A 12,436-nucleotide genomic window follows, 5' to 3' on the forward strand; every position below is an offset into this window, starting at 1 on the left:
CAGCGGAGAGAGGTCTGAAGGAGAACACAGAATTGAAGAGTACCAGTAAGGGTAATTTAAAGAATAAAAAGAGAGAGGAGGAGGTGCTGGCCGTGTGGGCCTGGGAGGGGATGGCATTGCAGCCACTGAGGCCAAGATGGGCCCTGAGACGGGATGCCACGCTGCTGCAGGCAGCATCGAGAAAGCCAGGGCCTCTCAGAGCCAGTGAGCCCACGGCATGAGGATGCTGATGGCAATAATTGTGCCCGCAGGGCTCCTGGCAGCCCTTGGCCCTGTCAACCTGCCCATGCCAGAGGTTGCCAACACCAGCAAGCCCAGCCATAAGATCAACCAGCTGCAGTACATGCAGAACACGGTGGCGAAGACACTGTGGAAGTACCAGTCTGCCAGGCCCTTCTACAAGTTTGTGGACGCCATCAAGCTGATCTTGCTTGATCATCATAAAATAATTAAAAACCCAATGGATATGGGGGCTATTAAGAAGAGACTAGAAAATAATTATTACTGGAGTGCAAGTGAATGCATGCAAGATTTGAACACCATGTTTTCAAATTGTTATATTTACAATAAGCCCAGGATGACATAGTGCTAGCGGCCCAAGCCTCAGAGAAAATTTTTCTGCAGAAAGTGGCCCAGATGTCCCAGGAGGTAGTTGAATTATTACCCCCCACCCTCACCCACTGCTCCCATGGACAAAGTCTGCAAACTGGCTGTGGAAAACCCAAGGGCAGGGATGCAAGCACTGGTGGTATCCTCTGTCTCCCCAGCGATCTTCAACCAGAGCGCCTCTCCCGCAGTCTATCAGACACCCTTCATTGCTGCCACCCCATGCCAACCATCACTGCGAATGTCATGCCTGTCTCTGACCCCCTGCTGTTACCCCTTCCAACCTCCATCATGCCCATCATCCTCATTATCTCGCCCACACTGCCCACTGTCAAGGAAAAGGGTGTGAAGCAGAAAGCAGACACAACCACACCCACGACCTCCATCACTTCCAGCCACAGTGTGTCACCCCAACTGCCGCCGGACCACAAGCAGGCCAAGGTGGTGGCGTGGTGCAAGAGTGGGGGCTGGCCAAGCCCACGAAGAAGGACCTGGAAACAGTGAAGTGACCCAGCATGTGGGCAAGATGGGAAATCTCTCGGAGCACCTGCACCACTGCGACAGCATCCTCAAGATGCTGTCCAAGAAGGATGTGACTCGGGCAGCTCAGACTCAAAGGAGGAACGGGCTGTGAAGCTGGCAGAGCTTCAGGAGAAGCTGAAGGCCATCCACAAGCAGCTGGCTGCCGTGTCTCGGGCCCCCGTGAACAAACCAAAGAAGAAGAAAGAGAAGGAGAAGGAGAAGCACAAAGTGAAGGCCGAGGAAGAGAAGAAGGCCAAGGTGGTCCCACCAGCCAAGCAGGCCGAGCAGAAGGCTCCCACCAAGACGGCCAACAGCGAGGGCGGCCAGCAAGCAGCTGAGGAAGGACAGCAAGCAGGCATCAGCCTCCTTTGATTTGGAGGAGGAAGACGAGGGTCTGCCCATGAGCTGTGATGAGAAGCACCAGCTCAGTCTGGACATTAACCAGCTGCCCGGGGAGAAGCTGGGCTGCACAGTGTATATCGATTCAGTCTTGGGGGCCCTTGCTCTGGGACTCCGACCCCAGTGAGAAAGAGATTGACTTTGAGACTCTGAAACCCACCACTTTATGAGAACTGGAGAGATATGTCAAGTCTCGCTTACAGAAAAAGCAAAGAAAATCATTCTTGACAAGCAGAAAAAAGCAGGCAGCCAAGTTGAAAGAGAATTTAGCTCAGGGAAAGAAGAAGGAGCTAGAGAAGCAGCTGCAGGACATCAGTAGGCAACTGAACAACAACAGAAAATCCGCCAAGAAAGAGAAATCCGGCTCTGTGCCCTCGGGAGAGCTGTCCTGGCTTAGCAACAGCAGCTCTTCCAAGTCTGGAAGCAGCAGTTCCAGTGGATCCAGTTCTGACAGCAGCAACTCGGAGTAAAGTCTGGACTTGGACAGAACAGAAGCGATGGATGTCACACACACCAACAAGCCGCAGTGTTCCTTCTATGGTTCAGATACAACTTCGGTTCAAAAGAAAAAGAGGTGGAGTGAATATTACATAACTCTGACAAATACAACTAAAGGATAAGATGCTAGATTCAAGAACTGCTTTTACAGTAATAATTTTGAACATTAATGGACTAAGCTCACCAATCAAAAGATACAGATTGGCAGAATGGACTAAAAACTCTTATAGCAGCCTCATTTAGTTCAAAGTTGTAAGTATTTTTCTAGACTCTTAGATATTCAGCTATATGTGTATAAGTTGGTATTTCCCTAAAACTTTTTTTTTTTTTACATTTTTTTTTATTAATTAAAAAAAGAATTAACAAAACAATTAGAAATCATTCCAATCTACATGTACAATCAGTAATTCTTAATAACATCACATAGTTGCATATTCATCATTTCTTAGTACATTTGCATTCCCTAAAACTTTGATTACCTCTTTTATACCTAAGACAGGTGCTGGAGTTCTGCATCTCTTCTGGAAGCATTGCTATATACAATAACAGTTAAAGTAACCAAAAAGAGATCAGGCTTCAATTAGAGATAAAAATGAAACTAATCAGTACTAAGGTAAATCAGAATACAGAATAAAAGTATGTACTCTAGAGCTTCACCTACTGTATGAGTCCAAAGGCAGAAAGGCTTTTTTTTATTTAGAATCTAATTTTTCTGTAATACACAATCTAAATCAACCTGTCTGGATAGCTTATTTAAACATTTCAAACATATGGAGCCCAGAACAGGAATGAGGCCTTGCAATTCTGTACAGCTTAATTTTATACCTGCATATATCCCAGGCTGTGGTGGACTGATAATTAAAGAGTATTGGCAGAGTCTCCTGAGGGACTGAAGAAAAAAATATGGAACTACTAAACTTTCCCATTCTTAAATTTCCCCTTGTTAGGGGTTAGGACCTAACCCCTAACACAGTCAAACATTGGAGACTCTCAAGAAAATAGGTCAACCCCTTGATTTTGAGGCCTGCCTTTATGAAATTTATTTCTGAAGTAGAGGACATGACTCCCAGGGACGAGTCTGGGCCTGGCACTGGGAACATTTTTCTTGACCAAAAGGGGGAAAAGAAGTATAATCAAATAAGGCATCAGTGGCTAAGAGAGTTCAAATAGAGTACAGAGGTTATTCTGGAGGCTACTCTTATGCAAGCTTCAGCTAGATATTGTTAATTGCCTTGGTTTGCCAAACCCCAATCAATGTCACTCCTGTTAAGGTTTAAGAATACCTAAGGCTCTAACTGAGACTCTATAAAAGTTTCATACACTAAGTTTACTTTCTTGAAACCTGTAACCTCCAAAGGGTTCTTAGCCAGATAAATCCAAAAACTCAGAGGGGTCAGCCTCTCTAAGAATATCAAAGAACTACATCCCACTATCCTTTATTGTCAACACCCCTTCTCAACATGAAAAAGTTAGAATGGGCATTCCCCAAATATTCCTACAGATTGGGAAAAAGATCTAAGGAGAACGAGCTAAAGCAGAGAAAAGAGAGTTTAACAAATGCGTATGACTGCTGAATTACTATACTGATATATATTTTTTTAGCATCCAGTGTTTTGGAGCAGCTAGAAGGAAAAATCTGAGATAGTGGAATGGTAAACCATAAAAAACTCTGAAAAAGTCTATTCTATAACTCCTTGTTAAAATGTACTTTGAAAATTATTGCGTTTTCTTTCTTTTTTCTGTATGTATGCTATAATCAATAAAAATGACTAAAAAATGAAAAAAAAATTGAGACATTTGAAAATATGGGCAAGTAAAAAGAGACTATAAAAAGATGACCAAGAGTTCCAGGAAGATGGTGGAATAAGATAGATCAAGTTCAACTCTGCTTCAAGGAAGAGTTAGAGAAGGGACAGGAGATGGTGATTCCAGGGTTTAAGTGACCTGGGAGAGTCTTCTGCACCACATAGGGAGGACCTGGTTGCAAAAGCTGAGGAGCTGAGAAGCAGAGATCCAGAGATGGTCCAGCTGGTGCAAACAGCCTAATGCGAAAGCCCAGAGCCGTCAGGAGTGCACAGATGGGGAGACAGGGACCAGGAAATAAGCCAAGCCATGTTCCTTGTACATGCTACCCTCACCAGTGCAGTACCTTGACCTGCGGCTCACCTCATACTCCATGCACCTGAACTCTATCACCCATTCCATCTCCCTGTGCTCCAAGCACTCCCAACCCTCACACAAGTACCCACCCCACAACACCCATGTGTGCATGCCTACCCTAGCTCAACCCACCTCTCCTGCAAAAGTGCAGTCTCGCGCTGCCCCTCCAGAGCCCTACCTCCCAGTCTCTGGCTCTTACAGGTGACTGCCAGCACATAAAGGCAGCAGACACTTATCTCTATATCCAGGCTACATGAACACCAATTCCAAGTAAAGAGATTCAATCAGTCATCAAAAATCTTCCCACAAAGAAAAGCCCAGGGCCAGATGGCATCACAGGAGAATTTTATCAAACATTCCAAAAAGAACTAACACCAATTGTACTCAAACTTTTCCAAAAAACTGAGGAAAAAGGACCTCTACCTCACTCATTTTATGAAGTTATAATATCATCTTAATACCAAAACCAGGTAAAGATGCTATAAAAAAGGAAAACTATAGGCCAAGCTCCCTAATGAACAAAGATGCAAAAATTCTCAACAAAATACAAGCAAATATAATCCAACAACATTAAAGGAATTATACACCATAACCAAGTGGGGTTTATACTAGGAAAGCAAGGATGGTTCGATACAAGAAAATTAATGTAATATAGCACATTAACAAATCAAAAGAGAAAAATCATATGATCATCTCAACTGATGCTGAAAAAGCATTCAACAAAATTCAACATTGTTTTCTAATAAAAAAACTTCAAAAGATAGGAATCAAAGGTAACTTCCTCAATATGATAAAGGGTATATATGAAAAACCAATAGCCAGCACTGTACTCAATAGAAAGAGACTGAAAGCTTTCCTTCTAAGATCAGGAATGAGACAAGGATGCTCTCTATCACCACTATTATTCAACATTGTAGTAGAAGTTCTAGCTAGAGCAATTAGTCAGGACAAAGAAATAAAAGGCATCCAAATTGAAAAGGAAAACATGAAACTTTCATTATTTGCAGATGACATGATACCAAACTTGAAAAATGCAGAGAAATCTACAACTAAGTTACTTGAGCTAATAAACAAATTCAGCAAAGTGGTTGGATATAAAATTAATGTGCAAAAGCCAGTAATGTTTCTGTGCACAAGCAATGACTTAACTGAGGAGTTAAGGAAAAAATTCATTCAAAATAGCAACTAAAAGAATCAAGTAGTTCAGAATGAACTTACTAGGGATGTAAAGGATTTGTACGCAGAAAACTACATAACAATGCTAAAAGAAATCAAAGGAGATTTAAATAGGTGGAAAGACATTCCCTGCTCATGGTTAGAGATGTCAGTTCTCCCCAAATTGATCTACAGATTCAATGCAGTACCAATCAAGATTCCAATAACCTACTTTGAAGAGTTGGAAAAGCTAGTTCCCAAATTCATCTGGAAAGGAAAGAGACCCCAAATAGCTAAAAACATCCTAAGAAAAGAGGAACAAAGTTACTGACTTTAAGATTTACTATAAAGTCACAGTAGTCAAACAGCATGGTACTGGCACAAAGACAGAAGTATTGACTAACAGAATTGAATTGAGAGTGCAGAAATAGACCACCAAATTTATGGTCAACTGCTTTTTGACAAGGCCCCTAAATCCACTGAACTGGGACAAAACAGTCTCTTTAATAAATGGGCATGGGAGAACTGCTTACCAATAGCCAAAAGAATGAAAGAGGACCCTTACCTTACACCCTACACAAAAATTAACTCAAAGTGGATCAAACATGTAAACATAAGAACTAGCACCATAAAGTTTCTAGAAGAAAATGCAGGGAAACATCTTCAAGATCTAGTAATAGGAGGTAGCCTCCTAAACTTTACACCCAAAGCATAAGTAACAAAAGAAAAAAATAGATAAGTGGGAATTCCTAAAATCACATGTTTCTGCACCTCAAAAGACTGTCAAAAAGGTGAAGAGGCAACCAGCTCAATGGGAGAAAATATTTAGAAATCACAGACAAAGGTTTGATATCCCATATACATAAAGAAATCATACAACTCAACAATAAAAGAACAAACAACCAATTATAAAATGGGCTAAAGATATGCATAGGCATTTTACTGAAGAGCAAATACAGATGGTTCAAAAGTACATAAAGAGATGCTCACTTTCATTAGCTATAAGGGAAATGCAGGTAAGACCACAATGAGATACCACCTCACACCTGTAGGAATGGCTGCTATTAAACAAACAGGAAACCATAACTGTTGGAGAGGATGTGGAGAAATTGGGACACTTAGGCACTGCTTGTGTGAATTTATAATGGTACAGCTGCTAAAGACAGTTTGGTAGTTCCTTAGGAAACTAAATATCGAGTTGCCCTATGACTCAGCAATAGCACTACTTGGTATATACCCAGAAGAGCTGAAAGCAGTGATACAAACAGAAATTTTCACACTGATGTTCATAGCAGCATTATTCACAATCGCCAAAAAATGGAAACAATCCAAATGCCCATCAACAGATGAGTGGATTAACAAAATGTGGTATATTGTTCTAGTTTGCTAGCTGCCTGAATGCAACATACCAGAAACAGAATGGCATTTAAAAAGGGGGAATTTAATGAGTTGCTAGTTTACAGTTCTAAGGCTGAGAAAATGTCCCAATTAAAATAAGTCTATAGAAATGTCCAATCTAAGGCATCCATCCAGGGAAAGATACCTTGGTTCAAGAAGGCCAGCGAAGTTCAGGGTTTCTCTCTCAAATGAGAAGGCACATGGCAGACACAGTCAGGGCTTCTCTCTCAGCTGGAAGTGCACATGGCAAACACGGCGTCATCTGCTAGCTTTCTCTCCTGGCTTTCAGTTTCAAGAAGCTCCCAGGGAGGCATTTTCCTTCTTCATCTCCAAAGGTTGCTGGCTGATAGACTCTCTGCTTCGTGGTGCTACAGCATTCTCTGCTTTCTCTGAATCTCCCATTCTCCAAAAGGTTTCCTCTTTTACAGGACTTCAGAAACTAATCAAGACCCACCTGAATGGGTGGAGACATGTCGTCACCTAACCCAGTTTAACAACCACTCTCGATTACATCATGTCTCCAGGGAGATGATCTAATTACACTTTCAAACATACAGTACTGAATAGGGATTATTCTGCCTTTATGAAATGGGATTTAGATTAAAACATGGCTTTTCTAGGGGACATACATCCTTTTAAACCAGCACACACATGAAGGAATATTATGCAGCAGTAAGACAAAATGACGTTCTGAAGCACATAAGATAGATGAGCCTTGAGGACATAATGCTAAGCGAAATAAGCCAGATGCAAGAGAATAGATACTGTTATGACTTCACTTTTATGACCATGGTAAAGGTAAAATCAGAGATTTATACTATGGAACATAGGGCACTTAGAGATACATAGACGCTGGAGATGAGTGAACGGTTAGTTAATGAGGATGAACTCAAATGTCAGGCAATAGAGAGAAGTGAAAGCGGTTCTCTAGTGGTTCTATAAGTAATATTACCATAGTGAAGGTAAACAAGGTTGAAAGGGGCTCTATAGATCTATGTGTCCCATTGATTAACGCTAGAAATATAAACAAGTTCTTGTGAGAACTACTTCAAAGGTATGATTCGTGTACAAAGTGTTTAAGTCCAGGAAGCAGGGGGGAAACTGCTATTGCATGCTATGGGCTATGTTTAACAGGAAACCATCAGCAGTACCACAGCAACAGCAGAGGTAAATAATTGGGGGAGTGACAAGAGTTAAGGGGAGGTTTAGATTTCCTATTTGGTGAGGGTGTATTTATTGGTTATCTTTCTCTTGGGAACAATGAAATTATCTAAAATTGAGAGTGTGATGGACTGTGAATTTGGGGCATTATACATGATGCCTAATGAATGCAGATGGCTGAAGGATGCACTGACTAAGAAGTAGACTGGTGAACAACGGTACATATATATGACTGACTATTGTGCTGCTACAAAAAGGAACAAAGTCATGAGGCATGTAATGATGTGAATGAACCTGTGAGACATTTGATGAGGCAAAATAAGCCAGAAATAAAAGAACAATTATTGTCTCATCTCCTTTAGAAAATGCTTATAAGAAAACAGGGGCCTAGATTGTAAGCTCTTAAAGCAGACACATTTAGTCTGGAGTGGCAATTATTATTTCTGGATTTTAAGAAGCTGTTTTATGTATGTATAACCTGGTATTTAGAGATAAGAATGAAGCCAATCAGGTCAGGATTAAGGTGATTCAGACACAGGGGTAAGGAAGACATTGTCTATATTTTAGAATGGCACCTACTCTTTGAGACCAAAGGAAGAAAGGTTTATTTTGTCCAGAACCTAAATTTCCTGTAGCACATAATCTAACTCAACCTGTCTAGATAGCTCATTTGAACAACTGAAACATAGGGAGCCCAGAAAAAGAATGAGGGTCTATAATCCTGTATAGTTTAATGTAATGCCTGGATATATCCTAGAATATAGTAAGCAGATAACCAAAAAGTATTGGCAAAGTCCCTTGAGGGATAGGAGAAAAAATATGGAACTATTAAACTTTCCCATCAGGGAATCCCATGATAATATGTCAAATGTTAGGAACACCCAAATCAATAGGCCAAGCCCTTGATCTTGAGGTTTACTCTTGTGATCTTCATGTAGGTAGCAGAGAAGCTTAGCCTACTTATAGGTATGTCTAAGACTTACTTCTGGAAGTCCTCTTTTGTTGCTCAGATGTGGCCCCACTCTCTCTAAGACCAACTTTGTAAGTGAAATGATTGCTTTACCCACTAGTAGGACGTGACATCCAGGAGTGAAATTCTCCCTGGTAGCATGGGAGATGACTCCCAGGGATGAGTCTGGCCCTGGCAACATGGGATCAACAATTCCATCCTGGCCAAAAGGAGGAAAAGAAATATAACTAATAATACATCAGTGGCTGAGAGAGTTCAGACTGAGTTGAGAAGATTACTTGATCACTTTCCAGAAACCTACAACCTCCAGATTGGTTCGTAGACCAGATAAGTCCTGAAATCTAGAAGGGCCAGCCTCTCCAGAACATCAACTAGTTCCACCTCCCCATCCCCATTCCATATTATCAATAGCTTTTTCCACATGAAAAAGTTAGAATGGGTATAGCCCAAATACTCCTAAAGATTGGGAGAAAGAGCAAAGGAGAAGGTGGAGTTACAACAGAGAAGATAAGACTTAACAAATGGTTATGACTGCTGAATCATTATTTGATATTTCTTTTAGTCTTTTGTGTCTTGGAGCAGCTAGAAGTAAAAACTTAAAATTGTGGAATTGTAACCTATACCAAACTCGGAAATCTGTTCCACAACTAGTTGTTAAGGTGTGCTTTGAAAATTATTGCTTTTTTGTACATATGTCATTTTTCACAATTTAAAAAAAAAAGGTAATGGCTTAAAGTACTCACTGCCAAGACATTTGGGGAGAGGGGAGACCATACTTCAAAGTTACAGCAATTACATTCTTGACTTTTTAAGTTGAAACTATTAACAGGTTGTTAGATTTTAAAAGACTTAGTAGTATGTGGAATAACTGTGTGCTTGGGCGCCTCACTCTGTGTACTTAGGAACAAGAATGGTTTCCAAACGAAGTTAAAAAAGAAAAATATTTTTAAAATGGGGTCTTTGTTTATTTTACTTTTGAGACACATAAAAAATGAAATTGTTTGTGCTGGTTTGAAGCTGTCATGTACCCCAGAAAAGGCCATGCTCTTTTTTTTTTTATTTAATCATTTTTTTTTATCGTGAAATATATATGCAAAAAAGTGAAAAATTTCAAAGTAGAATTTAACAGGTAATTATGGAGCAAATTTCAAAGTATGGTATGGGTTACACTTCCACAATTTCAGGTATTTCCTTCTAGCAATTCTAATACATTAGAGACTAAAAAGAAATATTCATAAAATGACTCAATAGTCATAATCATTTGTTAAATCTTATCTTCTCTGTTACAACTCTTCCCTCTCATCTGATCCTTCTCCCAATCTTCAGGGATATTTGGGTAATGACTATTCTAACTTCATGTTGAAAGGGGTATCAACATTATAGGGTAGGGAGATGCAACTGGGTGATATTCCTGAAGAGACTGGTAACTCTGTTCATATGCCTAATAAAAAATCAATCTGGAGGTTTTAAGTTTCTGAAAAATAAAATTAGTGAGTAAAACTTTTATAGAGTCTCAGATAGAGCCCTGGGTATTTTTTAGGGTTTTCAGGAATATGGTTGGTTGGGGCTTGGTATACTGTGGCAATCTGCAATATCTAGCTGACGCTTGCATAAGAGTAACCTCCAGGATAGCCTCTCTACTCTATTTGAAATCTCTTAGCTACCAAAACCTTAGTTTGCTATATCTCTTTCCCCTTTTTTGGTCAAGAAGGCATTGTTAATCCCCTGATACCAGGGTCAGGCTTGTCCCCAGGAGTTATGCTCCACATTGTCAGGGAGGCTTCCATTCCTGGGAGTCATGTCCCACATAGAGGGAGTAAGGGTAATGAGTTTAATTGCAAAGTTGGTCTTAGAGAGAGGTCACATGCAGGCAATAAAAGAGGTTCTATGGAAATGACTCTTAGGCATAATCATAGATAGGCTTAGCTTCCCTGTTACAAAAATAAGTTTCATAAGAGCAAGCCTCAAGATCGAGGGCTTGGTCTATTAACTTGGGAGTCCCTAATGCTTGAGAAAATAGCAGGAATTCCCCAGATTGGGAAGTTTAATAGTTCCATATTTTTTCTCCAGTCCCTCAAGGGACTTTGCAAATACTTTTTAAAATGTTTTTTTATTGTTAAATATAACATATATACAAAGAAAAGAAAAGAAAAGAAAAAGATTTTCAAAGTACACTTCAATAAGTAGATACAGAACAGATTTCAGAGTTTGTTATGGGAACAAATACTTTTTTATTTTCTGCCCAACATTCTCTAGAATATTATCAGCGTATTACATTAGCTATATCAAATTATAAGATCTCTTTCCCTCTTCTAGGCTCCATGTGTTTAGTTTGTTTAAATGAACTGGTCTGACAGGTTAAGTTAGATTGTGTGCTGCAGGAAATTTAAATTTTGGACAAAATAAACATCTCTTCCTTTGGTCTCACACAGAAAGTGGAGTTTTAAAATACAGATAATATCATCCTTTACCCAGTATTCTGATTTACCCTAGTCCCAACCAGATCAGCTATGTTCACATCACTATTTGAAGCCTGATCTCTTTTTCTGCTTCTTTAACAGTTGCTATATTGAGTACTGCTAACTTGCAGAGCTGCAACACTTTAATTCTGAGTCTGAGGTGTCACACATGGTACCCAAAGTTCCAGGGAAATACCAGGCTATACATATAGAGCACAGCATCTCAGAATTTAGAATAACACTTAAAATTCAGGAATAAATGTGATAGCTGTAAAAGTTTACAATCTAGGACCTAATTTTCTTACTAGTATTTTCTAAATGAGACCACACAATATTTGTCCTTTTGTTTCTGGCTTATTTTACTCAACATATGTTCACAGGATTCATTCACCTTGTTGCATGCCTCACGACTTCATTTCTTTCTGTAGCTGCACAACATTCCACTGCATGTATACAACACAGTTCAACCTTCTGCTCCTCAGTTGATCCACCTCCTTCACTGGTTATTGTGAATAAAGCAGCCATAAACATCAGGATGCAAATGTCTATTTGAGTTCTTGCTTTCAGTTCTCCCAAATATATACCTAGTAATGGGATTGCTTAATTATATGGCAACCCTATTATCTAGTCTCCTGTGGATATGCTACATTACCCTTCAGACAGGATGCACCATTTTGCTACCCCACCAGCATTGAACAGGTATACCTCTTTTTCCACATTTCCTCTAGCATTTGAATCCTTCTGTTTGTTTATTTATTTTGAATCTGCAGATTATATTGAGATATATTCACATAGCATATATTCTATTCAAAAGAAACAGTTTCTTACAGTATCCTCATTTAGTTGTACAATCATCATTCTCAATTTTAGACAATTTTCATTGCTCCAAAGAGAAAAAAAAATGGCATACACCAAAGAGAAAACCCGAAACACCCCATAACTCCTATTCCCCCGCCCCCAATTATTTATCCCTATTATTATTGTGGTACTAGTGGGATATTCCTGTTAAATATAGTCTGTAGCATGCAATAGGTAGTTTTTCCCCCATATACCACTTTATTATTAATTTGTTGTATAAGTGTCATCTCTTCGAAGTAGTTCATGCAAG

At 39.8% G+C, this 12,436-nt stretch overlaps 1 protein-coding gene and 1 pseudogene across 1 annotated transcript in view; one reads left to right on the plus strand and one right to left on the minus strand.

Annotated features, from left to right (window-relative positions):
- APIP (APAF1 interacting protein) overlaps positions 1–12,436 on the minus strand; it is a 41,853-nt gene that overhangs the window by 15,636 nt on the left and 13,781 nt on the right. The gene's annotated exons all lie outside the window — the stretch shown is intronic.
- LOC143643955 (bromodomain-containing protein 3 pseudogene) lies at positions 218–1,997 on the plus strand (annotated as a pseudogene).

The sequence above is a fragment of the Tamandua tetradactyla genome, chromosome 8 (assembly GCF_023851605.1).
Source record: "Tamandua tetradactyla isolate mTamTet1 chromosome 8, mTamTet1.pri, whole genome shotgun sequence".
Lineage (NCBI taxonomy): Eukaryota > Metazoa > Chordata > Mammalia > Pilosa > Myrmecophagidae > Tamandua > Tamandua tetradactyla.